Source organism: Podarcis raffonei, chromosome 5, assembly GCF_027172205.1.
Source record: "Podarcis raffonei isolate rPodRaf1 chromosome 5, rPodRaf1.pri, whole genome shotgun sequence".
In the NCBI taxonomy this organism is placed as follows: domain Eukaryota; kingdom Metazoa; phylum Chordata; class Lepidosauria; order Squamata; family Lacertidae; genus Podarcis; species Podarcis raffonei.
Genome location: NC_070606.1, coordinates 21191473 through 21217637, shown reverse-complemented (window position 1 = coordinate 21217637; position 26165 = coordinate 21191473). Strand labels below are relative to the sequence as shown.

The window sequence follows — 26165 nt, the reverse complement described above, 5'->3', positions numbered from 1 at the left end:
TAACAAGAACTCAAACACATTGCTTTGGTGTGAAACATAGCTAACTGAAAATGCATCAATGGAAGCTAGCATTACTTGTTAGTAACAACCAGTAAAAAGAGGGGAGCCTTCTCCAGATGTGGCACACAAACATCTGCCCCATTACGAACAAATCCAGGAGAGCAAGTGTTTGATGTTATACTTAGATCCCTCTGCCTCTAGAACTGTAAAGCTCTTTAAAAAAAAATACAACCATAATAGGCTCATTCATTCCTACCAGCCACACCAAATGCCAGCAAGGAAAGAGGGAACAAGGAGCACAAGCGAAGAACTGTGCTGGGAGGCAACACAAGTCGGCAGGCAGAGAAGCTTGTTGATTTAGCTGCCTCCCCGAGGTTGGAATTCACTTCGTCCGTCTGAAGCCAAAGCGCGTTGCTATGCCAACTTTCCCACCCTGCGTTACCTGCAGGAACTATGGCGATACTGTGGGACCACATTCCAGTTAGAACTGTGCTAACCAGAAGCTGCACATGGATAAGTTCAGAGGCGTTATGAACTAGTGAAACTGGTAAAACACTTATGTTATTCCTATTTTACACACAGATGGAAGATGAAAGAGATTTAGAGGGAAATTCCTTTAGAATTGCCTTTTTTTGGAATTAACTGGGAATGGAATTAAAATGGCTGTTTCACACAGCACTTTCTGAAACTATGACATCCAGCAATGCCCCTGCCCATGACGAGAATAGTTTTACATAGGTGTTACAGAACTAAGGGCTCATTCACTCTTCTGCTGCTTGCCCCCAGGGATATCTTGACTGGTAAATCAGAGCCAACATCAATTTTCTCTGGATTGATGTTTGCTCCAATTCACTGCTGGAAGAGTGGGGTATTGGGGGGGACGGACTGTGGGGCAAAGGCAAATGCTTGGACTCGTGCCCAGGAAGCACAAGACTAGCCTGAATAGCTCAGTTGGCTGATAATGTGAAGGTTGCAAGTTTGATCCCCGCATGGGACAGCTGCATATTCCTGCATTGCAGGGGGTTGAACTAGATGATCCTCAGGGTCCCCTCCAACTCTAGCATTCTTTGATTCTATAAGCGGAAAACATCTCGGACCCTCTCATCTGAACTGCATGGTTTTATTTAACCAAGGTGCACTGTTACAAATGCACTGGCACCAACCATGGTTAATACTGAAAAGGATTGCCCTAATCCAGGGGTCAGCAAACTTTTTCAGCAGGGGGCCGGTCCACTGTCCCTCAAACCTTGTGGGGGACCGGACTATATTTTTTGGGGGGAAATGAACGAATTCCTATGCCCCACAAATAACCCAGAGATGCATTTTAAATAAAAGCACACATTCTGCTCTTGTAAAAACACCAGGCAGGCCACACAAATAACCCAGAGATGCATTTTAAATAAAAGGAGACATTCTACTTATGTAAAAACACGCTGATTCCCAGACCGTCTGCAGGCTGGATTTAGAAGGCAATTGGGCTGGATCTGGCCCCCGGGCCTTAGTTTGCTTACCCATGCCCTAATCTCTTATAGCATATTGCACACAGCACAGACCAAAAGGGGGGAAAATAGTGTTAACATGCCTCCTCCCTCCTCCTCTAGCGTAATTCAACAGATCACAGATTCAGTAACATCAATTCAGAATCCATTGTGACTGACCAGTCAAGCCAAATGTAGCCCACTGGCAACCTATTAAGGTACTTAACACCCCCCTCCCCATTTTTGCAGTTCTAGGAAGGTAGGAAAACCATGAGGCTTCACTGAGTCCTCACTGGGGTGCCATTCAGAGCCAGCGGGTTGACTTTGATTTGGTGGGGGGCAAAGCCACACAGATCTATGTAAACCGACCACCAGATAATTTGCAGCCTACTATCAGTGTGGGGGGACGCGGGTGGCGCTGTGGGTAAAAGCCTCAGCACCTAGGGCTTGCCGATCGAAAGGTCGGCGGTTCGAATCCCCGCGGTGGGGTGCGCTCCCGCTGCTCGGTCCCAGCGCCTGCCAACCTAGCAGTTCGAAAGCACCCCCAGGTGCAAGTAGATAAATAGGGACCGCTTACCAGCGGGAAGGTAAACGGCGTTCAGTGTGCTGCGCTGGCTTGCCAGACGCAGCTTTGTCACGCTGGCCACGTGACCCGGAAGTGTCTCCGGACAGCGCTGGCCCCCGGCCTCTTGAGTGAGATGGGCGCACAACCCCAGAGTCTGTCAAGACTGGCCTGTACGGGCAGGGGTACCTTTACCTTTTATCAGTGTGGGAGGAAACATTGGGAACAAAAGCAAGAGGAAAATAGCCAGTCCTCAACAACAGGATGTTGTACTGGAATTTTTAAGCCTCATGCAGTTTCCAAGGGAAGTTTCCACCCATAGCAAGTTAGAGGGAGTTAAGAGAAATGGGGAGCTGAACCACTCAATTTTCCTCTTCCATCACCAGTTTCCCCAAGACTGAAAGAAACAGAGGAGTGTGCCACTGCAACACAAACTAAGGATGCTAGATACAATTTATTACTACTACTGGCCAGCACAACTCGAGGCACAGTAAGCTCAACAAACCCAACTGACTGACCATGGATGATGGCCCACCAAGTGGCTCGACAAACCTTTAAAAAGAGGAGAGCAGTGAAGCCTCTGGCAGGTCACGGTGAGCTGCGTGAGGCTTGGCTAGTCAGTAGTTGCGCAGGCCTGTAATTAACAGTCGGATTTCCACCATTACCAGGAACTGAAATTGCTTTGGTTTTGCTTCTAGATTTCTCAAGTTTCCTACTTAACAATCTGAAAGCTCCTTAGGGAGAAATTCCTTATGGTGTCAGACTCATTCTGCTGTATCTTAGATTCCATGGCCTTTCAACCCCCGCCCCCACGACATCCTGCATTTGAAAGAGCGACTCACTTGATCAGGTGAGCTCTAGCCTACTAAAACTTACGCCACAATAACTGTTGCCTTTAAAGCTCTTAGTTGTGATTTTGCTCCTCAGAAAGTTGCGAGTTCGATTCCTGCATCGCAGGAGGTGGGTGGGACTAGATGACCCTTGGGGGTCCCCTTCAACTCTTCCAAGTCTATAAGCACAGTTTAAAACCAAAGTTCTTATACTGTGACATTCTAAAAACCTTTCGGAGGTTCTTCCCATCTTAATTCGTTTTGATTTTTAAAGTTATAATAAACTGTTGCAAGGGGGAAACAGAACAGGCTTAGGCAAACTCCGGCCCTACAGATGTTTGGGACGACAATTCCCATCATCCCTGACCACTGGTCCTGTTAGCTAGGGATGATGGGAATTGTAGTCCCAAACATCTGGAGGGCTGGAGTTTGCCTATGCCTGACTTAGATTAAACTAACTAAAAGTGGAGAATGGAAAGGAAGGAATGGCAGTTGTTCATTCAACCAGGTGCATAAATAGCCACTTGCCGGTAACAAGTAAGAACTGGTTCCAGGAGACAAGCCAAGGAAATATGCACAGCACACACAGCCCATCTAGGCACAAGTGCTGACAGACTAGTCATCTCTGTTGCTAGCAGCAGTTGTGGGCTCATCAGCAAAGCTATCCGTAAATGCAAACCAGGGAACCTGACACCTTGAAACTGTGGCTTTTATTTTATTTTTAAAAAGCCCTGGCTCTCAGTTTGTAGAGATGAACACTTGCTTCTACACTTGGACCTTTGAGTGCAGCTGGGGCACTGCTCCTACCCAATTTTCTGGTACCACCAAGTGTTTAGAGTGTCGCCATAATCCCCGTAATATTTGCACAATGCCCTTCCCTATGGGAAAGGCAGAAGCAACTCCTCAGAAGCAATTCCTTTCCTGCTTCCTTTTTTCAGCCCCTTTTAAAACCAGGCCCTTCCTCCTTCCTTCTTTGATGTATTTTTAAATGACTCAGACTTCGCTCTGTGGCAAGAGCCCTACAATTCGCAAGTTCCTGGTTATCTCCCAGTCGCCATCAACCCTGCAGCAGAGCTGCTCTTATCTGCAGCCTGAGTAAATCCTACCAAAGGCTTGCTACGTGTTCGCAACTGCGCAACAAGAACAATACGGGGAACACCATGGAGATCCCTGGGATGCAATGGAATCCTGTGTTGCCTGGATTCCCCATTCAAACCGAGGTCGCGAACAAAGTCCACTCCATAGTCCATTCCGGCTGTCGTAAAAGAGGCAAACATGTTGCGCACCTGCACCCTGTCACCTGCCTCAACTGCAAGTACGCTCCCACCAGGTGCAGGATGCAATAAGCAGTGTTAGAAACTCAGATATACGAGCTAATCGCCAAATGGCACCTTAAACCCAGGTTACGGTTGCCACAACGGAATGTGTAGGTGTCTTCTACCCCCCCTGTGGAATTTGTTTATTATTATTGTTATTATTATTATTATTATCTTTCACTTTTATACCGCTTTATATTTTAAAGGGGAAAAAATCTCAGAGCGATTCACAACACATTAAAACACCATAAAAAACAAATCCAAGCCTCAAGGAAAATATTTCAGATCCTTCTCTAAGTGACATTTTGCTTTCCCTGTTTTTATTTAGCTACTCAATCTACAGAGCTGCACCATAGCAGAACTACTATTGGAAGCCAGTGGGGTGTAGCAGTTAGAGTGTCGGACTAGGATTAGAGAGTTCAGGGTTCAAATCCCCATTCAGTTATGAAGCTCACTGGGTGACCTTTGCCCAGTCATAGCCTCTTAACCTGGCTCACAGGGTAACTGTAGGGATTAACTGGGGGGGGGGGGCGAACCATGTACCCCTTGGAGAAAAAGGTGGGATAAAAATGCTATAAATGCTATAAGTTTAGGAGATAGATGGCTGTTATCAATCCTGCCAGCACACCAAAACAGAAACACTTAAGCACTACAACAATCTTGAGAGTTAGATCCACCAATATGCCGAACCTGACTAGCATCCTCTTTCCTCCTCATGCAAATCCCACAGCCTTCCATGTACAGGCTCAAGTGAAATTCTGAATGACGGCAGGAGGTTACATCATGTTGTTTCCTGGTTTGCAAGCATGCACAGGCTGTGGAGCTCTCCCTCCCTCTCTCTCTCTCTCTCTGGTACCGTACCTGCATTGGGTAATATGTTATCAAAGTATCTTAAACAAACAGCCCCAAACTCACCAAAGGGCCCCCGGAACCAACTCCGGAAAACAGTATCAGATGGGACTCTGGTGGTATTTTGCAATCCCAGCTAGCAGCCTTATAACACCACCAGCAGAATTTGGAAAGAGTAAACAACTTGCATTACAAAGGTATTACAAAGGCAAACAATATCAATTTGCAAAGAATATTGGGTGGGGGACGGGACAGTAACTCAACATCCTCTGAAAGCAAAGAGAGAAGAGGGAAATGTTTGTTATGATAACTTGCAGATGGAATGTGCTTTTCCTGCCTTACAATTCTGTAAAAAAATATATATGCTGCCCACTTAATTGGAACTTCTTTTAGTCAATCACTGGTGTGCTTTTAAGCTAACCTGGTAACTGATTAGATTTTGCAATACATGAAACAAACCTGAAAAATAGATAGTGGTTTTCCTAGAGAAATTTACTCTCAGCTCCTACTGCCATTATTTTAAAGCAATCCCTAGAGCATGTGTTCTGCTTGCTCCCTTAAAAATATAAGCGCAGATGACACAATATTGACAAAGGGCAAGTACAAATACACAAAGCAGGAGGACAAGCTACCCAAATATAGGACGAACTATTAGAACATGTTGCATTTGGCGTGGTCTGTTCATACACACTCTACAGCTTCCCTCCTTTTCCACGCAGTTTCAAACAAGACAAGTCCCTGCAGCCAGCCAGCCAACTCTGCATTCAGCTGTCAGCTGAGAAATATTCAGGCCCACCCAAAGGGGAAAATTATATTTAGGAGTTGCAGAGCCAGGCAAGCAACTTTGGATAGGAGCTACCCACATTGCCAGCTGAACAAGGAAGAAACCCAATATGTGGGATCACTTTGTCAAAAGCCATCCATAGCACAGCCTAATGTAATATTTTGACATTGCAGCTGTAAATGTGGGCCTAGGTCACAAAAGTGAAGTTTAAATTGAAAGAACTCCATCAAGTTCAGTGGCATGCGACATAAAACTGAAGTGCTTTTGCTTAGTTTCTGAATGAAGTTGAACCTGCCTCTTTCATGTTCTCCATTTGAAAACAATGGGTTTTTCCAGGCAGCCAGGGGCACTCACACCACAAATTTTCTAGTCCAACATACCCTGTTCTTGAGCTACAAATGTTAGCGCCTAACAATGATGCACAAGAAGATGGCCACACATTAGAAGCAGAGCTATTTTTCTAGGGAAAAAGAGGTTCTGGAACTCAACATGAACGCCTCTTGTTCTCTTATCATAGCAATGGTGCCCAGCTGAAAGGTGCCAGAACTGAGTTCTGAAGGGTCCTGGCTGAAAAAAAGCCCTGCCTTTAAGCTTGAGAAAGATCCAACTGTATCACACAGAAACCTTAAAAGTCACATGAGACGCCTTTGTAACACATTATATATTAGTTTGTGACTCTTGACTAATCTAAGGAAGCACTGTCTCCTGCAGCCTCGAACTCTGTTTTATGACATGCCTGTTATGAGTGATAAGGCAGCAATTCTTTTTATCAGCATTTCCTTTGGGTGCATTTGACCTTTCCAAGATGCAACTATTTAAACAGACCCAATCCAGCTAACACAGAGAGGTTTTCTTATGTGAGACACTCGCGCTGTTCCTGCAAGTTGCTGTCAATCACGGACAAAAGAAAACGGGCGAAACATCTGTAAATGAACACTCTGGTTTATGTGGCTTTTACAAACTGACTGAATCAAGAAATGGTTTGGAGCTCTACATGTATTGTTTCAATGGTTTAATAACTCTTTATCAGATTGAAACCTCATAGTTATGACCAGAAAGTTGTTGCTAGATTGCAAATGATATTCTGAAGTGTTGCCGTGAATTACTAATTTAGAAGTTGCAGGGCAGTTTTTTAAATTAAAGTGTTGCACCTTTTAGCATTTCACTGGAATAGAGCACCACCTTCTGCAATTCTACTCTTAATTCACAGGAAACCCAGATGAAACCTTGTCTGATCAGATACTTCTCAGACTTCTCAATGTCCTGGGGCATTTGGAAGTTCTAATCCATTTCCATCTCATCAATTCATTTTCCTGCGCTGAAAGATTAGAGATGTGGTCAAAAATATCACCAAGGGAGCTACATCTCTACAGCCATTCCACATGCTGAGACACTGTATATATAACCAAACCCAACGTGTGCCATAATTTGGCTGAAGTACTTTGATCAATTGAAGAGAGAACGGAGACTTGCATGCTGTGAGGAACTGAAATATTCTGAGGCATCTTAAATATCCAAAGGGAAAGTAGTCTTTTGAAACTCTGGGGGAAACCAAAGGAGTCTTCCTCAAAGTAAAACTTCCTCACAACTACAGAAGAATGCTATGGGCCTCACTAATAAGTATTAGCGCACCAAAATATATTCAACTATATAAACAGTAACAAAGAATTACCCGGAACCATTTGCCACTGCATATTCCTATTGGATTTAATAGTGACCAGTGTACCAACAGCAAGATGATCATCCCCCAAAGGCTTTTTAAATTACCGTTATACCTTCCCCAATGAAATATCTAAAGTTTACAAGGCAGACCCTCCCACAGTATTCAAGAGCAAGGCAGATTATATTATGCTTGCTGTTCTTTTGAAAGTTTTCTGGGCTCCTGCTGCCACACTCCATCATAAGACTCTTGTTAGATCCAGATGTGTGTGACTTGAACACCAGCCAATAAAATAAAATAAAATCCTGTTCCTCATCCCATTGCCTTGCATTATTTTGTACCATCTAGTCATCTAGTGGTGCTTAGCTCAAAAGCTTGCATAATAATGAATGATGTGACTTAACTGGTTGTTTTAATGAAGGTACTGGCCTAATATGATTTTTTTCCTGTGAGTCAACATAACTACATTCCGTTTTTAAAAAGTATTGTATCAGTTAACACAGTGTTGTTGGTTTTTTTTAAAAAAGGCACCAGATTAATTTTTCATTACTTTAGCAGTTTCATTTAATCTTTTAAAATAAATAATAAAAGAGAATACTTCTACCCAAAAGGAAAGTAGGTCATGAGTGGGATTTATAAATTTACATCAGAAAACAATTAAAGAGTGAATCACAGGACTCTGGCAAATACACGGCTGAATGAACTTCTTTAAATTGGACAGCCGAGGCATATTTATATACCCCAAAGAAGCACAAAGTTTCTCAATTTATATGTGAGAACTCGCTTGCTGAAGGATAAATAAGGTCTTTCCCTCAAAGCCTGCAGTGTAAATAGAGGCCTACAGTTTTTACAACCATGGGGTTTTGGATTTGTTTTTTTTTTACCTAGCAGCATTAATAAAGCCACTGTTTCTATACTGCAGAGTTCCCCTGTTTAGTTTTCGTACAGATGATTGTAGGATTTCATGCCATGTCCACCAATATAAATATACATTTGGGTCAGGGGGTGGAGTGGTGCTCCATGAAACCAGTAGGGCAGAAGCCAAGGGAGACAAGAAGTGGATAGAGCCAGAGTCAGCCCTGGATCTGATGAAAGTACAACAGCAAGCAGGTGAAGGCTGGCTGAAGGTGGTGCAATGGATCCCAGCCTTCACTGGGGCAGGATGAGACCTTTTCAATATGTAGTATGCAGAACTTAAGAAATTAGTTACCAGAAGATGTGATGGCTACCACCTTACACAGCTCTCAAAGGGGCTTAACCTGCTGGATCAGGTCAATGCCCATCTAGCAGTGGCATAGCATGGGTAGCCAGCGCCCGGGGCTGGGCAGAGGGGCAGGGGTGGGTGGGTGGGAAATGGACTGAGTACGTATGTGCATTCAACTGCCTAACAGCGTCCCTGTCACCCAGGAGATTGCCGCCACAGAGATAAGAGTCATTCCGTTGTCTGGATAGGTCACTTCCTGCTTCATATGGAGAAGCCGTTTTCAACGGAGCCCAGCAACAGAAGCATGCAGCAGTATCGAGGAAGCACCAGGTGCTGAAATTTTGCACCTGGGGCAACCGCCCCTGCTCCTTGTTCATGGCCACCACTGCCTTCTGTGAGAGCAAAGCCTGCATTTTAACATAGGCAAAGTCACGGAGGATAAGGGTGTCAATGGCAACTAGTCATGGTGGCTCCCTATACAGTGCAGACTGCTCCGAGCCCCAGCCATGCTAGTTTCAAGGATATTCCATACCACTCCCAGCTTCCCACCCATTTTCCTTTTCTTCCCTATCAGTCAGCATTATGCGGTCAATGAGAATTAATCCGCCCACCTCCATTTTTTTGCTCAAGGTTTTCAAAGTACTACTGTAAATACTGGTGTTCCCAGTGCTATTCTTATAGAAAAAGAGGTGCTGGAAACTCACCATGAACGCCTCCCTTGTTCTCTAAGAATGGCAATGGCGCCCACCTGAGAGGTGTCGGCACTGAGTTCAGGTGATTTCCAGCTAAAAAAAGCCCAGGGAGGAGGGGTTTCTGAATTCTGCTGCCTTCCCCTTTTGAGTTCCATCTACATAAGGACTGACACTCAGGGAACTAAGCTTACTATTTAAGATACAGAATATACTATGATACAGCTAAAAATGAAAGCTTCTATTACTACTTTCCTTTTAAAACCACACTGGTACCTTAAGACTAATCTTTTTATAGGCAAATGCTATATTTAGAGTAGCAGCTCTCTCTCAACTTGGTTTTGAAAGATTGGAATTGCACATGATCATGCATACCATGCTGCCAGATCACATTAATTCTCTCTCTTACTTCCTTAGATTGCCACTGGGTTCGAATCAAGCAAACTATAAGCACAAGCAAAGTCTCAGTCACCAAACCATAGTCTGGCCTTTATGTACTAACCAAACCAGAGTGTCCCTCTAATGTTTTCCAGAATTTTCTCTATAGGGGAAGGTTCCTCAGTAGATGGATCCATCCAAAATGGTTTCCAGAAGGTACGGAATTTGAAAACCATTAATTTAACTATATCCCAGGAATGGCAAATCTATATTTTCAGGGTCTGCACTATAGTAACTTGGGAGCCAGAGTATATTTTGCTATACAAACTGACCTTTCTTCACAGATGGCAAGGAAGTTGGTGCCATCTTAAGGGCTTCAAAACTCTACAGAATTAGATTTACAATCCGGATTTAACCTAAAGTGTTGGATTCGCTCTTTTGGGAACCATTTTTTTACAAGCCAAAAGCACAGGCAAACTTTCTGCCACATCTTGATTTTGTCAGAGCTTCCAGGGACAATTATTTCAAAAGCTTGTTCCAGCCCAAGGATCGCCAGTTGGCCAACTACACTGATCTTCAACACCTGAAGACTTTCCCCATTACTTTAACAAACCTCTTCCATATCTCCCTCGTGCTCCTCCAAATCCCATCCATTGTATTTACATCCTTCTTGAACTGGGGTGGTAAGAAAGTTCATGAGAAGAGCTCCCATCAGCAGTGGAGTTCCTGGCCAGTTCCTGCAGCGCTTGTCCCATTTTAAGAAGCTGTATTGTGCTGGCTGGGCTTGATTGGAGATGTGATCCCATAAAAATGCAGGGCACCAAGCTGGGGAAGGTTGCCACACACTGTGCTGGGCTGTTATGGTTTCCATGACAGCCAGCAGTGATGTCACAAGTCAATTATTCTAGAAGGAAAGCAGAAACTGCTACTGAGCACTTAAAGCTGTAATGCACAAAGAAACATGTGGGAGTTAATGAGGAAGAAAGGGCAATGAAACAAACGAGCCCTCGGTTAATGAAGTTTTCTTCCCACATCCCTCTTCCTGAAGTTCGGAGGCCTACAACAATAAAACCTGTCCAGTGTGCTTGAATTCACAATCAAACAATTCCCTGCCTGATCATTGATTTGATGCACAGAATTTAATGCATTTACCCTAGGTGCAACTCGAGAGGTTTTCTTGTACAGGTCCCACTGAAATGAAGAGGACTTGCATGAGCACAGTCATTTCAATGGGTTGCTTGCAGTTCAACCTCCTGCTAGACTGGAGCCAGTGTTTATTAATTTGTGTGTATGTGGATTTTGGGTCCATAAAAATCCCCAAACAACCTTGTGCTGCTTCTTCTCTCTCACAATCACCCTATGAGGCAAGATAGGCTCAGGATAATACGGGATAGCTAGCAACCACCACTGCATGAAACCCTCCCCTCCAAAAAAATTCATTCTCTGGCCTGTTTTACTAGAGCAAAGTTATGTTTCTGCATATATTTTTATACGAAACTTAGTGGTCATAATTAATACAACCTATTAGCTATTCAATACTACAAAATGTACATTCTTATTTTTAGTTTGGCCTCGTTACCACCCTGTTCTGCATTTGCATTCCCCTGCCCAGCAGCTGAGGGATGGAAGCCAAGAGATTGGAATTTGTCCGAAACTGAGCAAGGAACTGACTGAAAGCTCCAAGGCCAAAACTGAGGCCACACCGATTCCTTTTTCCAGACGTCCACATGCTGAAACCAAGGTCTAAACCGGACATGAAGGGGCCAGACGCACTTCATGGCCTCTATGCCCAGTTCACGCATAACATTCGGGTGGAGAAGGTGGCAACTTTTACCACAAATGTTGCGCATGGGCGAAGGCAGCTGAACCCTGTCTCTACCCCGGTACATTCTTCATTTTTAATCCCATTTTTAACCGCTACTCCAGCTGGGATAGAAGCACCCGTAGCAACGGAGTATGGCGAGGTAAGGCAGGGTTGGGGGGACAGGGTTCAGTTGCCAACACGCAAATTCTGTGGTAACAATTGCCCCACTTTATGCCCCCTTGATCAGGGGAGACACAAATGGCCACCCATTGCCACAGCAAGGTCACACCACAGCTCAAAAGGGTTGGGTGGCAGTACATAAAAAAATAAAACAGTGCGTGGGGAAAAGAGGATCTGATGTTATACTGGCTGGTTCTGCCAATCCTGCTGATTTGCGCAGGCTGAAATCTAAATGAGAATGAACAGTAATTGCAGATATCCATCCCATCGTTCTAGACTTGAGAGATCTACAAAGTGAGCCGGCATAATTATCCCCTACATTGCAGATGGGGAAGTGAAAAAATCAAAAGACCGTGGCTTGGAGCCATCAAATGTGTTTCTCCGCGATGTGTACTGGTAACGAGGGGATTCCCACATCTTACGCTCTGGGCAGAGCTACATATGATTTTGGCATAAGAACATTCCTAACCCTATTCCCGACCAGGAATTGGGGGTTGGGGATGGGACTTGTGGAGCAGAGGGGTAAGCAGGCTGAAATGAGAGACTAATCTCTCTTGTACCTGCTGCCAGTTCTCCCATGCAAATGTTCTTTGAAGGCTGATCTCAACTGGCCTTGCTCCAGTTTAAGAGCCCACCTGGGGGGGAAATGAACTGAAAGCTGCTTGGAGTCATTGGCAGGGAGGAAGATTAAGCAGCCCACCCCTATCCACTAGCATATTACAATAGCATTATGGGATATGCTAGACCAGCAACATAGCATTTCAGTCACTACAGTAGCTTTCAGGCAGGTCTACCAACAAGACACACATCCCAAAATAATCCTGGAAGGAGCAGCAGCCACTGGATGTGCAGGAGCCAACCTAACACATTTTGAAGCAGCCCCTAAACCAGAATCCTCTGCAACAAACAACCAGAAACAGGATCCCAGAAACAACAATGTTATTAGGAACAACTATAGAAGATAAAGAGACAGAACAATCTTTGTTGTCAGTTCAGACACAGGAAGGGAAAGAAAACAACACTGCCACATTTGGGAAACAAGGGTGAGTATCGCAGACCACAAATCCACACATATCACTACGCATTTCTATTATTTATTATTATTAATTACTACTACTAAAACAATTTATTACTCATCCTTCACCCTAAGGTCTCGGGGCAGGTAACAGTGACAACATAATATGGAATTCAGTCTTAAGCAACTTAAAATTACAGAAATAAGCTAGGCCTTAAAAATCTGCATCACGCATGTCTAGAAATTAGTGTAGTACCTAGCACATTTCATAAAAAATATTATAGCACTTCAACTGTGCAAATCATTTTACAATCCACAGAAGGCAAGGTGTACAACTTCATGTAAAATTAAAAAAAGATCTCTACTGAGACAACTCATGGTTCCACACCCTGTATATATTATGGACAAATAAGCAAATTTTCATAGAGCTGCTTATCTAACATAATTTGGTCTGCCTTTGTTAGTCATAGGGAAGATGCTATGTAGGGCACTGAATTCCTCCCCACATCCCAGGTTTGAGATTTCACCAAGCACTGCCCATCTGCTTGTAGGTATTTGTTCTCGAGGTCTTCGACCTTAACCTTAAGCCCACGGAATGTACCTAGTCTGACAAGGGCAGGCCTATCCCTATGTACAAGTGGTGCAGAGAAGCAATTAAAGAGAAGAGTCGGTGGAAGAAGATTGGAAGAAATTCAAAGACTATTTGCAGAAACATTGTAAAATTAATGAATGTTAAAATGATGTTGGATTGAAATGAAGCGGCCTTAGCAACAAGGTTAATAAGAATATGTAAAAATGGATTGATAACGGATGAAAATATAAAGTTATAATATGTTGAGATATAGAATTAAGATTAAAATAAAGAGGGTAAGGATTTGCTGAATTAACCATGTGAACGGGAATACAAAAAAGGGAGGTGTGAGGAGGTCGGGGGAATAAGTAAATGAAATCTAAGATATGAAAAGATTGATTTGTTTTTAACTATTTTCTATTTATTTTTTCTGTATTTTACATTTCCCCCCCCATGTATTTTTGTACTTTTTGTATTTTTCCTTTCTCTTCTTTTTTACTCTGTAACTTTTTTCTTTTTGTAAAACTTTAATAAATATCTTTTTAAAAAATTTTTAAAGTTTCATTCTAGGACTGGAGAGACTCAGATTCAAATCTCCACTCAGGCATGGAACTTGCAAGGAAGTTTTGAGCATGTCATTCATCTGCCTCACAGGGCTGTTGTTAAGATACAACGGAGGAAAGAGATGAACCATGTATGTCGCTTTGGAGGATGGACGAATAAATAAATATTTTCTGTCCTGCACTTGAGGGCTGCTGTGATGCGCCAGGATACGGGGGCAAATAATGAAGGGGTTAATTACAGGATTACTGAGATCATGTACTTGAAGCACTTTAAAGGCCAGAAAGAATATAAATGCAGCTATAAGGGCCCAGGGGGGTCTGGGTGGCGCTGTGGGTAAAAGCCTCAGCGCCTAGGACTTGCCGATCGAAAGGTCGGCGGTTCGAATCCCCGTGACGGGTGAGCTCCCGTTGTTTGGTCCCAGCTCCTGCCAACCTAGCAGTTCGAAAGCACCCCCGGGTGCAAGTAGATAAATAGGGACCGCTTACTAGCGGGAAGGTAAAACGGCGTTTCCGTGTGTGGCTCTGGCTCGCCAGATGCAGCTTGTCACGCTGGCCAAGTGACCCGGAAGTGTCTCCGGACAGCGCTGGCCCCCGGCCTCTTGAGTGAGATGGGCGCACAACCCCAGAGTCTGTCAAGACTGGCCCCACGGGCAGGGGTACCTTTACCTTTACCTATAAGGGCCCAGTAGAAATTATTTACTTTCACAATGCCAAGGCACTTTACAAGGCAACAACACACAACATCAGAAAGAAAAGTCCCTGCCCCAAGGAGCTTCTAATCTTAAATTTGCCTGGTTGGTTTTTTTTTTTTTAAAGAAAACAAGTAAAGGCAGCTGTTGTTAAGAATTCATTAAGAGAAGACACCGAGTATACATTTAAGGAATAATAATAATAATAATAATAATAATAATAATAATGGTGGGCTCTCCTTCCTTGGAGGTTTTTAAGCAGAAGTTGGATGACAATATGTCGTGTCAGTTGAGATTCCTACATTGCAGGGGGTTGGACTAGATGACCCTCATAGTCCCTCCCAACTCCATGATTCTATTATTCTATGCTGCGAAGCAGAAAAGCTTACATGAGTAGAGTGTGCATTTTAGGGAGTGAAGCTTATTTTTTGCCATTTTCTTCTGCGAGGGGTCTTGAAAATATGTCTGAGGAATTCAAATCTGCTGTTATTTTTGTGTTTGGACAACATTTATCTTGGTTAGTCTACGTCTGATGAAGAAGCACATGAACTTGCTTTCGGAAAACCATTTTAATTCTACCTTCTGAAAACATCAGGTAACACTAAATAACGAATATTAATACATTACACAACTACAAGCACTTGGCCATCCTTTTAAACGATTTTGAAGCGATTTTACACTGGTGTTACCCACCAAACATCCTATTAAATCTTTTGAACTCCCAAGTCACGTTACAACTTTTGAGCACCCCTCAAGTTTTGTCAGTTGTAAGTTGAAAAAGTCACCCCGCCCTGTTGCAGAGCAAGGCCCGCACCGAGCCAGGCTGTTTGACCCAACAAGGAGCAACAGCCCGAGGCTCCCGCTCTTCCTCGACCCAACCCAGCACCTCCGCCCTTGGCGGGCAGAGAAGGAAGATTTGCAAGCCATGTTTGCGCTTGAGAAGGGAGGGCAACCCTTCCCCCAAACCCAGTTTAGGTCGGGGCGACCTAAGAGAGGAAGGACACCAGCTTCCCTGAGATTCAGGCCCCCTTGAATTAAGAGGGGCCGCTTCCCAACCTGCTATAGGTGTGTGGCAGGGAGTCCCCCGCCTTGCTGGCTTCAGGCGGAGCAAGGCCCGCCTCGCCCGGGGCTCCGTTTCCAGCAGAGACGCGCCCGATGCCCGCCAGCGCCCGCAGCAGCCGAGCACGAAGGCGCAGCTGCGGCCTCCCCCTGGTGCAACCCTCTCACCTGGCAGGTAAGCCCCCAGGAAGGCTGTCAAGGAAGGACCAGGGAACGCCCAAGCGCTGCGCGTCCTCCTCTTGCTTTCTCAGCCGTGCTCTGCTCGCCTAACTCTTCCGAGATGGAAGAAAATAACTGAAGAGCCCAGAAGAGGAGGAGGAGGAGCTGAACTTTCTCCTCCTTCCTCCTCCTTCTGGGCCCTCCCACTTGGCGGCGGCAGCTGCAGCAACAACAGCGTCGGGTTTCACGCTGCAAACATTTTCGGGTGGAACAAATGACAGGTCTGCTGAGTAACCGCTCTGCCCATGAAAGAAATCTCTCATACACACGTGCACTTCCTCTTGCTAAAGCCCCGCCACGCCCGCGCTCGCTTCGGAATATTTAGCTCAGGCGATTCTTAAGTCCGCTTCTGTTACCAACGGGTCATTCCATATCAAGTGATCCGGTTTTTTTTAACCTCGTGTCATCGTGTCCAGTTTTCTTAATATTTTGCACACTTATAGAATGACCAAAACCTTGCCAACAAAGGTCCGTATAGTAAAAGCTATGGTTTTCCCAGTAGTGATGTATGGAAGTGAGAGCTGGACCATAAAGAAGGCCGATCGCGGAAGAATTGATGCTTTTGAATTATGGTGCTGGAGGAGACTCTTGAGAGTCCCATGGACTGCAAGAAGATCAAACCTATCCATTCTTAAGGAAATCAGCCCTGAGTGCTCACTGGAAGGACAGATCCTGAAGCTGAGGCTCCAATACTTTGGCCACCTCATGAGAAGAGAAGACTCCCTGGAAAAGACCCTGATGTTGGGAAAGATGGAGGGCACAAGGAGAAGGGGACGACAGAGGACGAGATGGTTGGATAGTGTTCTCGAAGCTACCAGCATAAGTTTGACCAAACTGCAGGAGGAAATGGAAGACAGGAGTGCCTGGCGTGCTCTGGTCCGTGGGGTCACGAAGAGTCAGACACAACTAAATGACTAAACAACAACAGAATGACCAAAACTAAGTTTAAATCTTGTTGTTGTTTAGTCGTGTCCGACTCTTCGTGACCCCATGGACCAGGCACTCCTATCTTCCACTGCCTCCCGCAGTTAAGTTTAAATCTAACACTCAGCAATTTGGGAATTCCCTCGCCAGAGCCAATTGTATGGATCTGTCCCAGAGAAGACACCCATTCACACCCCACCAGGCAGCTAACTGGGAACTTTAAAAGTGTGCTGTACATTCCCAGGGGGGGGGGGGAATACAACTAAGGCATGTCCATTAGAGTCCTTCAACACAACAAAATCTCTTTCTACTTAACGATGTAACAATGCTGAAATAAACAGCACCTTCCTTAAACCAATCCTGTTCATAAAAAGACAAATCCTACCAAAAGTAGTGACATCTGTTATTAGCACAGAGCAAGTACCTTGTGTTAATGTTCATGTGCCTCTGTGTCACAACAGAAGTTGTGTCATCCAGAAGTTGGAGCTTATTTCCAAAGCAACAGGCAAATCACACTCCAAGGAAACTGGTATGACACACACGCCCTTTCATTGGTCTCACTTTTTTACATAGTTAAAAAAAAACATTGTTTCTACAGTCATTACTTTTATATACCACGCTATAACCATAGTTCGCACATTCAGTTAAAAAACAAAAAGAAAATGTTCATACAAACACTGAAATAAATAAAGATAAAATCCACCACAAGACTCAAAAAACCAATATGACAAGGATTAAAAATATTGGTACTCCATCTTAAATCCAACGTCTTGCTAAAATGATAACTTTTTTTTACTTACCGTATTTTTCGCACCATAGGACGCACTTTTTCCCTCCTAAAAAGCAAGGGAAAATGTGTGTGCGTCCTATGGAGCGAATGCAGGCTTTCGCTGAAGCCTGGAAAGTGAGAGGGGTCGGTGCGCACCAACCCCTCTCGCTCTCCAGGCTTCAGGAAGCTATCCGCTAGCCGTGGGAGACCCAGCTCTCCCACGGCTAGCGGAGCGCTGCATTAATCCCGAAGCTTGGGGCGTGCGGAGCTCAGCGCGCCCCAAGCTTCTGGGTGCCGGCAAGGTCTCCGCTAGCCGTCTAGGAGGAGTTCCCCGCAAGGCTCCCCAAGCTGCGGATAGCAGCCTGCCGCCCGGCGGGCGGGCGGGGCAACCTGAGGCAGAGCGCCCCTCGCGCCGGGCAGACATCCGCAGCGTGGGGAGCCCTGCAGGAGTTCCCCGCAAGGCTCCCCACGCTGCGGATAGCAGCCTGCCGCCCGGCGGGTGGGGCGCCCTGAAGCAGAGCGCCCTGCGCGCCAGGCAGACATGAGCCAGCCCCACAAGCTCGGGGGACAGCAGGGAGGCGCAGCGCCACTATCCCGCTGTTCCTCGACCTGGTTCGGTTTCCCTGACCTGCTTTTGGGGGGGAAATAAAGGGAAAAATTTTTTCCTTTATTTCCCCCCCAAAAAACTAGGTGCGCCCTATGGTCCGGTGCGTCCAATCGTGCGAAAAATACGGTACTTCCTAAAGGACCATAGATGAATTTGCCTTATTAGCAGGTTCCAAACAGGGGTGCCTCTACCCAGAAGGCTCTACACCTTGTAACTGCCACCCACTATACTACTAACAGGGTGCCAAGGGTTGTATGTGGAATACAGTGGCACCTCAGGTTAAGAACTTAATTCATTCCGGAGGTGCGTTCTTAACCTGAGGTACCACTTTAGCTAATGGGGCCTCCCGCTGCCGCCACGCGATTTCTGTTTTCATCCTGAAGCAAATTTCTTATCCCGAGGTAATATTTCTGGGTTAGCAGAGTCTGTAACCTGAAGTGTCTGTAAAACGAGGTACCACTGCACTGTATGTGGGAGGAGTTATTTATTTGGATTAACAAAACCATGTAGGGGTTTAAAGGTCAAAAACAGCACTTCTGAGCCCAGAAACTAGCAGACAATGTGGTTCTTTTACGTGGTCTTAGCAGGCAGCACCTGTTAAAATTCTGGCTCCTGCATTTTGAGTCAGCTGATGTCCAAATTGTCTTCAAAAGCAGTTCCAACACAGCATATATTATGGGGAAAAGGCTTCTGCCAATTCTGCCATGGCAGTGCAAGGAGTAAAGTTCCTGAGCCCGGCTGGCAGAGACCCTTTGCCCACATTTATTTACAATCTATATGGTGGGAAGGGTGGGGGTGTCTAGTAGCAGGAACCAGGGGCTTTATAAGCTGAGAAAAAAATTGAGCACAGGCATGATTAGGTAGAGAAATTGTGGGCAAAGCAGTATGTGGACAGAAGGGCATAAGAAGAGGCTTAAAATGAAACTCCTGGACACAGGCCTGGGCAGTCTCTATGGAGGTCCTGGGCTGCCCAGACAACAAAAGCCACCCCTCCTGGCCCGGCTGATGTGGTCCAAAGGAAAGCACAGCAATACATTTGGCACCAGCTTGGCCACAGGAGTTGCCGGAAGGAGGCGTACAAGACTCCATCCAACCATTTTAGGGACTCCACTCTGGATTTGTGTAGGGTTTACTTCAGGCAGTTTTATTTTAACGCCCCGGATCCAGTGAAGGAAATGGGAATAGTGTGGACCTGCATATGATCCTTCTCCAATTATAGAGGTACCTCCAATTCCCTTTCACAGAATCACTTAGAAGCAGGGCTTTTTCCACCCGGAACTCGCCAGAACTCAGTTCCGGCACCTCTCAGGTGGTCATCATTGTCATTATAAGAGAAGAAGGGAGGCGTTCATGGTGAGTTCTGGCATCTCTTTTTCTAGAAAAACAGTGCTGCTTAGAAGCTTCCTCATATCAGCTCAGGCCATCTAACCCAGGACTGTCCTCTCTGGCTGTTAGCAGCTCCCCAAGGGAGCAGACAGAAGCTTTACCCATCACCTGTTTCCTGATCATTTCAAATGATGCCTTCTGTTGACAATACAAAAGATGTGTTTGCCTGCTTCATTGCAGCCCCTCCCATAGCCATGTGGAATTCAGGGTCAGTTTCCTTGGAAGAAGAGAGTATGAGAATGTCTATTGCAGCTGTAAAGACAACCCTGACTGCTGCCTTGAGCCTCACATTTACCAACTGAGCCAGAACGACGCACATATTTTTAAGGTCTCCAATCTGCTTTTTCAAGGTGGGTGTGACTTGCAGAAAAGCCTTTGCATTCTAGCTACATTCCAAGTAGCTGGCAATCGAAACAAGACTGAAGGGTTTTGGGGTTTTTTTGCTCAGCCCAAACAGTTGCTGTTTCTCAAAAGATGACACTTTAAGCCCACCAACAATATTGATCGTAATTTCCTGTCATCACCAGGTGCTTCTGGTTGGTCCTGATTATTTAATTATTTACTTTAATGACATATCCTTTCTTTATAAAAGCAAACAAAGCTGTTTACAACAAACGTGCGAGTGCTGGGCAGGTGTTTGCAGGCCCTGATGGACTGGATGTGGGCAAACACATTCAAGCTGAATCCCGAAAAGACAGCTCTTCTGTGTTCCAAGTTCTCAAATCCAGGAGGTGGGAAGGCAGCCTCTTCCGGGTGGGGTTGTCCTCCTTTAGAAGGAGCAGTTCTGTAGCTTGGGGGTACTCAAGGATCCAGTGTTGTTGCCCGAGGCCCAGGTAGCCTCGGTGGCTATTGCCATCTATGGCTGGTTTGCCAGCTGCAGCAAACTTTTAGATGGAGATGATGTTGTGGCAGATTCCAGATTGGATTGTTGCAAAGAGCTCTGTGTGAGACTGCCACTGAAAACGACTCAGAAATTTCAACCAGTCCAAATGCAGCAGCCAAATTATTGGCTTGGGTTGCCTCCTATAACCTCTGTTCTAAAACAGCTGCATTGGCTGCCAGTTTGTTTCTGGGCCTAATATAAGGTACTCACACTGGTGTTTAAACCCCTCAATTACTTCAGCCCCAAATATCTGAAAGACTGTCTCCTTCCCTATAGATCCACTGAGGTGCTAAGGGCAACAAAGAGGAAAGTTCTACCTCCTTCAGAGGTCTGGGTGCTGGGTCCACTATAGAGTTTTTGGCGATTGCTAAAGATGCACTTTTTACCCTGGTCTTTTGTGTGTTTTCAAGACCCACCCTGTTCCAATGACTGAAATCTGTTGTAACTGCTTTTAATTCTAAATTTTTAATTATTGTATCCTGTGCTGGGAACTGGTGGTGAAAGGTGGGTAAGAAATGTATTATTTTATATTTTTTATATTTATGTGTTGTTTTTTTTGCGTGTAGAACTTACTGCAGAAATAACAGTCTGAAAACTAGACCAATATATACATAGCCCTCTTGTGGCATGTAGGAGTTATTTCAGCATACTACAAACACCTAGAAACTTCTGAAGCAGAGCTGGTTATCGCAAATATTTTTGTCTGTACATTCTACATAATTTAGGAACAGTTTCTTTTTTATAATTTTTCCTAGTTCCTCCCCCCTCTTAAAGATTTGTGCATTGCAGGGGGTTGAACTAGATGATCCTCATGGTCCCTTCTAACTCCACGATTCTATGATTCTCTGTGCAAGCATTCACTGCTATATCATGGTTCCAAAAGCAGTGGGGTGGGAGTAAAAGAAAGCGCATGCATCTTAAATGGAGAAAAGTACAATATGGAAGAGAATACAAAATAAATATTTGTCTGGGTGATACTCTGTTTCTAGATTTGTGTTCTAAATGAAAGGGAAGAGGTTTAGTCATTTCCTGGTTGCCATGACTAGCCAAGGCAGGAAAGCCTTTGTATGTTGGAACACAAAGTGGTTCCTTTCTTTCCCTCTTTCTGCAAAGAACCAAAAATTATCTATATACGTATGTTTGGGCAAGTTGGACAGTATACGTTTTTGTAGCTAGTAACTTTTTCCGCTTTAATCTCTTTTTATTATTGATGACTTTCAATTTTTGATCCATTTGTTTTAAAATTTTGTGATTTAACATACAAATTTACAGAATCAAATCGGTATCAATTTAAAACCACAAAACATCCTAAAAATGCAACGGATGCAAAGCAAGAACACTAGTCACAAACAGCAAACAGCCCAGTAAGAACAGTTTTATGCAGATGGAATAATTGTAACCCACTTACCAAACGAGCATAACATCTTCATACCAGTGTCGGCAGCCACAGAGATTGCATGGGGAACCTCCAGCTTCCTTGTGTGTCGGGCAGATCTCTGTGCAGTCTTCCTCTCTTAAGTCACAGCTAGATTGTGCCACAGAATGAATCCTCACGTAATATCCCTTAAGTTGCAAGATCAGGACTTGTTGAAGGAGGCGTGAGCCCTGATTCCTCTGGTCATTTTTGGAACATCATCCAGGTGTGAAAATAGGTTCTGTGGTCCCAAAGAGGATTCGAATGAAACAGCATATGGCTGTGTCTGTAACATACTGCTGGATAGGATGACTCATTCAACACTCTGCTGCCATCATGTGGAGACTTGCTTGTTGGTTAATTAGTCTAGGGGGAAGGATTTCGGCTGCGTACACACCATACATGTAGAGAGCATTACGTACAGTACAAGCACGTTTCCACACTAAAGTATCCTGGGAACTGTAGTTTGCCCTCCCAGAGTTACAGTTCCCAGCATTCTTAACAAACTACAGTTCCCAGGATTCCTTTGGGGTGCTTTAAATGTATGGTGTGTACGCAGCACACACACACACACACACATATACACACAGAGCCAATCTAAATCTAAACATCTATATCTTTGCTATCTTTCATGTATAATATACTTGCTGGGCATATTGTTGTCCGAACCACCAAAGAGAATTATGAAGATCATCTAAAATTATGTAACTACGGACTGGCCAGTCTAGTGATTTTACTACTGTTATCAACCTGGAAGTACAGTGCAATGAACAAAAAGAGCTCATATTTAGTTTGCTCCAGTTTCCCAACAGAGGGAGCCCTTCATCAAGAGTTTGCAGACAATAGTGTTGGTCAGACAGGAGAAATCCCAAACCTTTTGTTTCACCTGTGCCAATGACTGCAGTTCGGCAACGACTAAAAAAAGGAAAAAAAGTTTGTAGAATGAAAGAACACAGAGTGGCTACTCAGTCATTTTGAAGCAGGCAAAAGAAATATCATTAATTTCTTGACTGTCCATACCACCTCTAAAATAACCACTGTCATTATGTGAATGATAAAGTGCACACTTTTTTGTGCACACCCCATGTGCAAAGGGAATGTGTGTGCCTGTAAATATATGATAGACAGGGAGCTCCAGTCAATCAGTTGATGCTTCCCCCTGAAAAATGTGGCTTTACCCAGTATGGGAATAATTCAATAAGTGGGAGTAAATCAGGCTCCAAATGTTTCACTCAGGTTCACACGCAATTCGTTTCAGTGTTTTGGGATGGGTGGATCAATTGTCACATTCTGCTCCTCCTTTTTCCATGCCCACTGTCTCCTCAGTGCAGTAATTTATTTTCTAGCTTTGATAGTAACTATTTCTAATGTGCTCCTGAATGGAGGAGTCTCCCTTCATAGTGCAGGGTGCTGGAAAAAAGACATTTCTGAAACTTGGCCCCTGAGTAAGATACCTTTGCAATGTGGAGAGGGCTTTATTGTGCGCCTTATTCCTGTGGCTAACTTCAGGAGGACGTTTCTGAAAAGATTGAGAGCAAGTTCTACATCACCTTGGTGGAGGGGATGGAGGATCAAGAGACATCTTCCCAAGGACTGGAAGGGCCTGATGGTGTCAACCCAAAGTTCTGTCGAGGTACCACAGAGGTTGGACTAGATCAGATGGAACTCCCTTCCACTGGACAGCTGGTGCCAAACACTTCAGATAGCCAAGAGGAAGGGAGCACCTAGTCTCCAACACTCAAGGAAACTCCATCAAACTGCCTTGTGGTTCCTTTTCCTGTTCTCCCTTTCTTCCGATTCCTGATTTGACCTCTCCCTGTTGAGCATTTTGTGCGTATGTTTAGTGCTATCAGCCCATATAGATTTTTTTCAATCTATATTCCTTATTGTCAATAAAATTTGTATGTGTGGCAGAAATGTATTGGTGGTGGAATTCCTAGTGGATTCTTTTGGCAACTGCCTTTTAAGCTAAAAGGAATATTGGATACAGTCCATACCACATTTGTTGAAGATAAGGAGGAACCTATCATAGCTGAGCGCCTGCCAACCTAGCAGTTCGAAAGCACCCCCAGGTGCAAGTAGATAAATAGGGACCGCTTACTGGCGGGAAGGTAAACGGCGTTTCCGTGTGCTGCGCTGGCTCGCCAGATGCAGCTTTGTCACGCTGGCCACATGACCCGGAAGTGTCTCCGGACAGCGCTGGCCCCTGGCCTCTTAAGTTAGATGGGCGCACAACCCCAGAGTCTGTCAAGACTGGCCCGTATGGGCAGGGGTACCTTTACCTTTTATCATAGCTGAGAGAGAGAGAGAGAGAAATCTGGATGGTTACTTTCTTGTTTGTACATTGTTCCAAAAGATAGTTAATCTGTTTGCCTGAAATCCATAGACAGCATGGCCACAGCCATAGGCAGCCAAGCAGTTTAAACCCATGGGTCCGCAGAGAGGATATTGTTCCTTAATTTCCTTATACTGCAATCCTTCACATCAGCGGCGAGGAACCTGTGACCCTCCAGATGTTTGGACTACAATTCTCAATACAATCGGCTCAGAAGAACTTTTGGCAATGTGTAGCAGAGATGTGGGTTAAGATAGTTATTTTTAATGTGACTGCAGATGTTATTGTCACTGATGTTTCAGCCCTGCCCTTAAAGCCGATATTCGCAGGGCACCTTGCAGCAAAACCCACACTTAAGTTGTGACAAGGATACGTGTCCTCAGTTTCACCCGTGAAGCGTTGGAGAGTAAGATAGTGTGTCCCCAACGCATTTCAGGCCCAGTGACGCAATGTCGCAATCCAAAGCAACATCAGTGTTACATAAGGCAAGCCTGCCAAGGAATTCATGAAGTGTGAATCTACCAAAAAACACACACAAAAACTGGACCGTTTCTCTTAGTGAAATCCTTATGGGTCTAATTGAAACCATCTGACAAAAGCCCTTCATCGTTAACGGAAACGCAGCACAACCAAAGAAAGGCCAGCAGGGGGAGAAAAGTTTCTCAATCGTTTGCAGACAACTTGGAGGGGAATGGGTATTTGGCAGGCAGCTGTGGATTCTCTGACTTCCACAGCCAAGTTGGGCAAAAGGTATCCTGTGTGCACATCTTTGCTGCATTGCAAATTGGGAGCAAGCTCTATTTCCTCTGGGGCCTGCTTTGAGCGACCCCATATATATAGCCGTTGTCCCATGTTACTAATAGTATGGTTTCCTTGTAGCATCCGTTTCTTCCCACGGTCCTGCATCTTACACGCATTTTATTTTTCTCTGGATCAACAAATGTTTGGTGAGACTGTGGGAGCTGTAGTTCCTTGGCACATGGAGGCAGTCTGATGCTTTGTCGCTCTCACAGAGTGGAGAGCGATGATGGAGAGGGATCTGGAAGGCAAGAAGTTTGTTCTCTGTGTTTCCATCTCTCTAGAAACACACCTTTTCCATCTAAAGAAAAGATGTGCATGCCATGCCACTCCATCTGCCTGTCTCCTGAGGAAGACAATGACAGTTATTATGTATATGGACAGGGCTTTTTTCCAGCCGGAACGTGCCGGAACAGCACCTCTCAGCTGGGCCCCAGAAGTGGAGGAAGAGACCTGACCAGCTTCAGCAAAGCCCCGTTGTGCCTCCGGGTCACGAGGAGTACCGAAAGGCGATGTTCTCTATGGGCTCTGGAGAGGGTCTCCTCACAAGCCGGAGGCGCATCGGAGTTTTGCTGAGGCTCTTCAGCCCCCCAGAAAATAGCAGATGCGTGGGAAAGCGGCGCCTCAGCTGAGTAAGTCACCAGCTGGTCTGGCTCACGTGAGGCTTGTTAAGCTGCAGAAGGCTCGCCTCACCTCAGCGGAACAGCCTCAACAAGCTTCTGGCTGGCAAGGAGACCTGACCCTCAGCCTGAAGAGATTCTCTTTGGGCTCTGGGGTGGGTCTTCTGTGGGAGGTGTGTTCTGGCAGCTTTTTGTCTAGAAAAAAAGCACTGTATACAGTCCTTTTCCTAAGTTCTCAAAACACGTCACCCTAAACTACTACACTCAAACCTTTTCAAGACCCAGGACCCACTCTTAACTTAAACATGCGTTTGTGAATCCAGTTCTTAATCCTAGAAGCGACAGCGCCCACATCCCATGGCTTTGACTGGCTACTTAAACCAGGGGAGGGTGGCTACCTTCAAACCCTCAGTGAGTCAGGGCCTTCCCTTGCGTGCGAAGACAGGCTCTGGCGGATTGAGAGGACAAGGCCGATATTGGGTCTAGTGGTCAAGAAGGCGGTTTGCACATACTGTTGAGGGAAATGGGGGGGGCAGATGGGGCTTGTCAACTCTGAATTTAAACCTCCGCTGCCATGAG

At 45.1% G+C, this 26165-nt stretch overlaps 1 protein-coding gene across 3 annotated transcripts in view; it reads right to left on the bottom strand.

Moving 5' to 3' along the window:
* ANXA11 (annexin A11) overlaps positions 1-22087 on the bottom strand; it is a 40894-nt gene extending 18807 nt beyond the window's left edge. For 2 of the 3 annotated variants that reach the window (XM_053388168.1, XM_053388170.1), the window contains exon 1: positions 15800-15929. The gene's annotated coding sequence lies outside the window, so the exon portion shown is untranslated. Of the gene's footprint in view, positions 1-15799; positions 15930-21827 lie in introns of those variants that run through there. The other variant, XM_053388169.1, reaches the window with a different exon arrangement.
* Positions 22088-26165: the final 4078 nt, after the last annotated feature.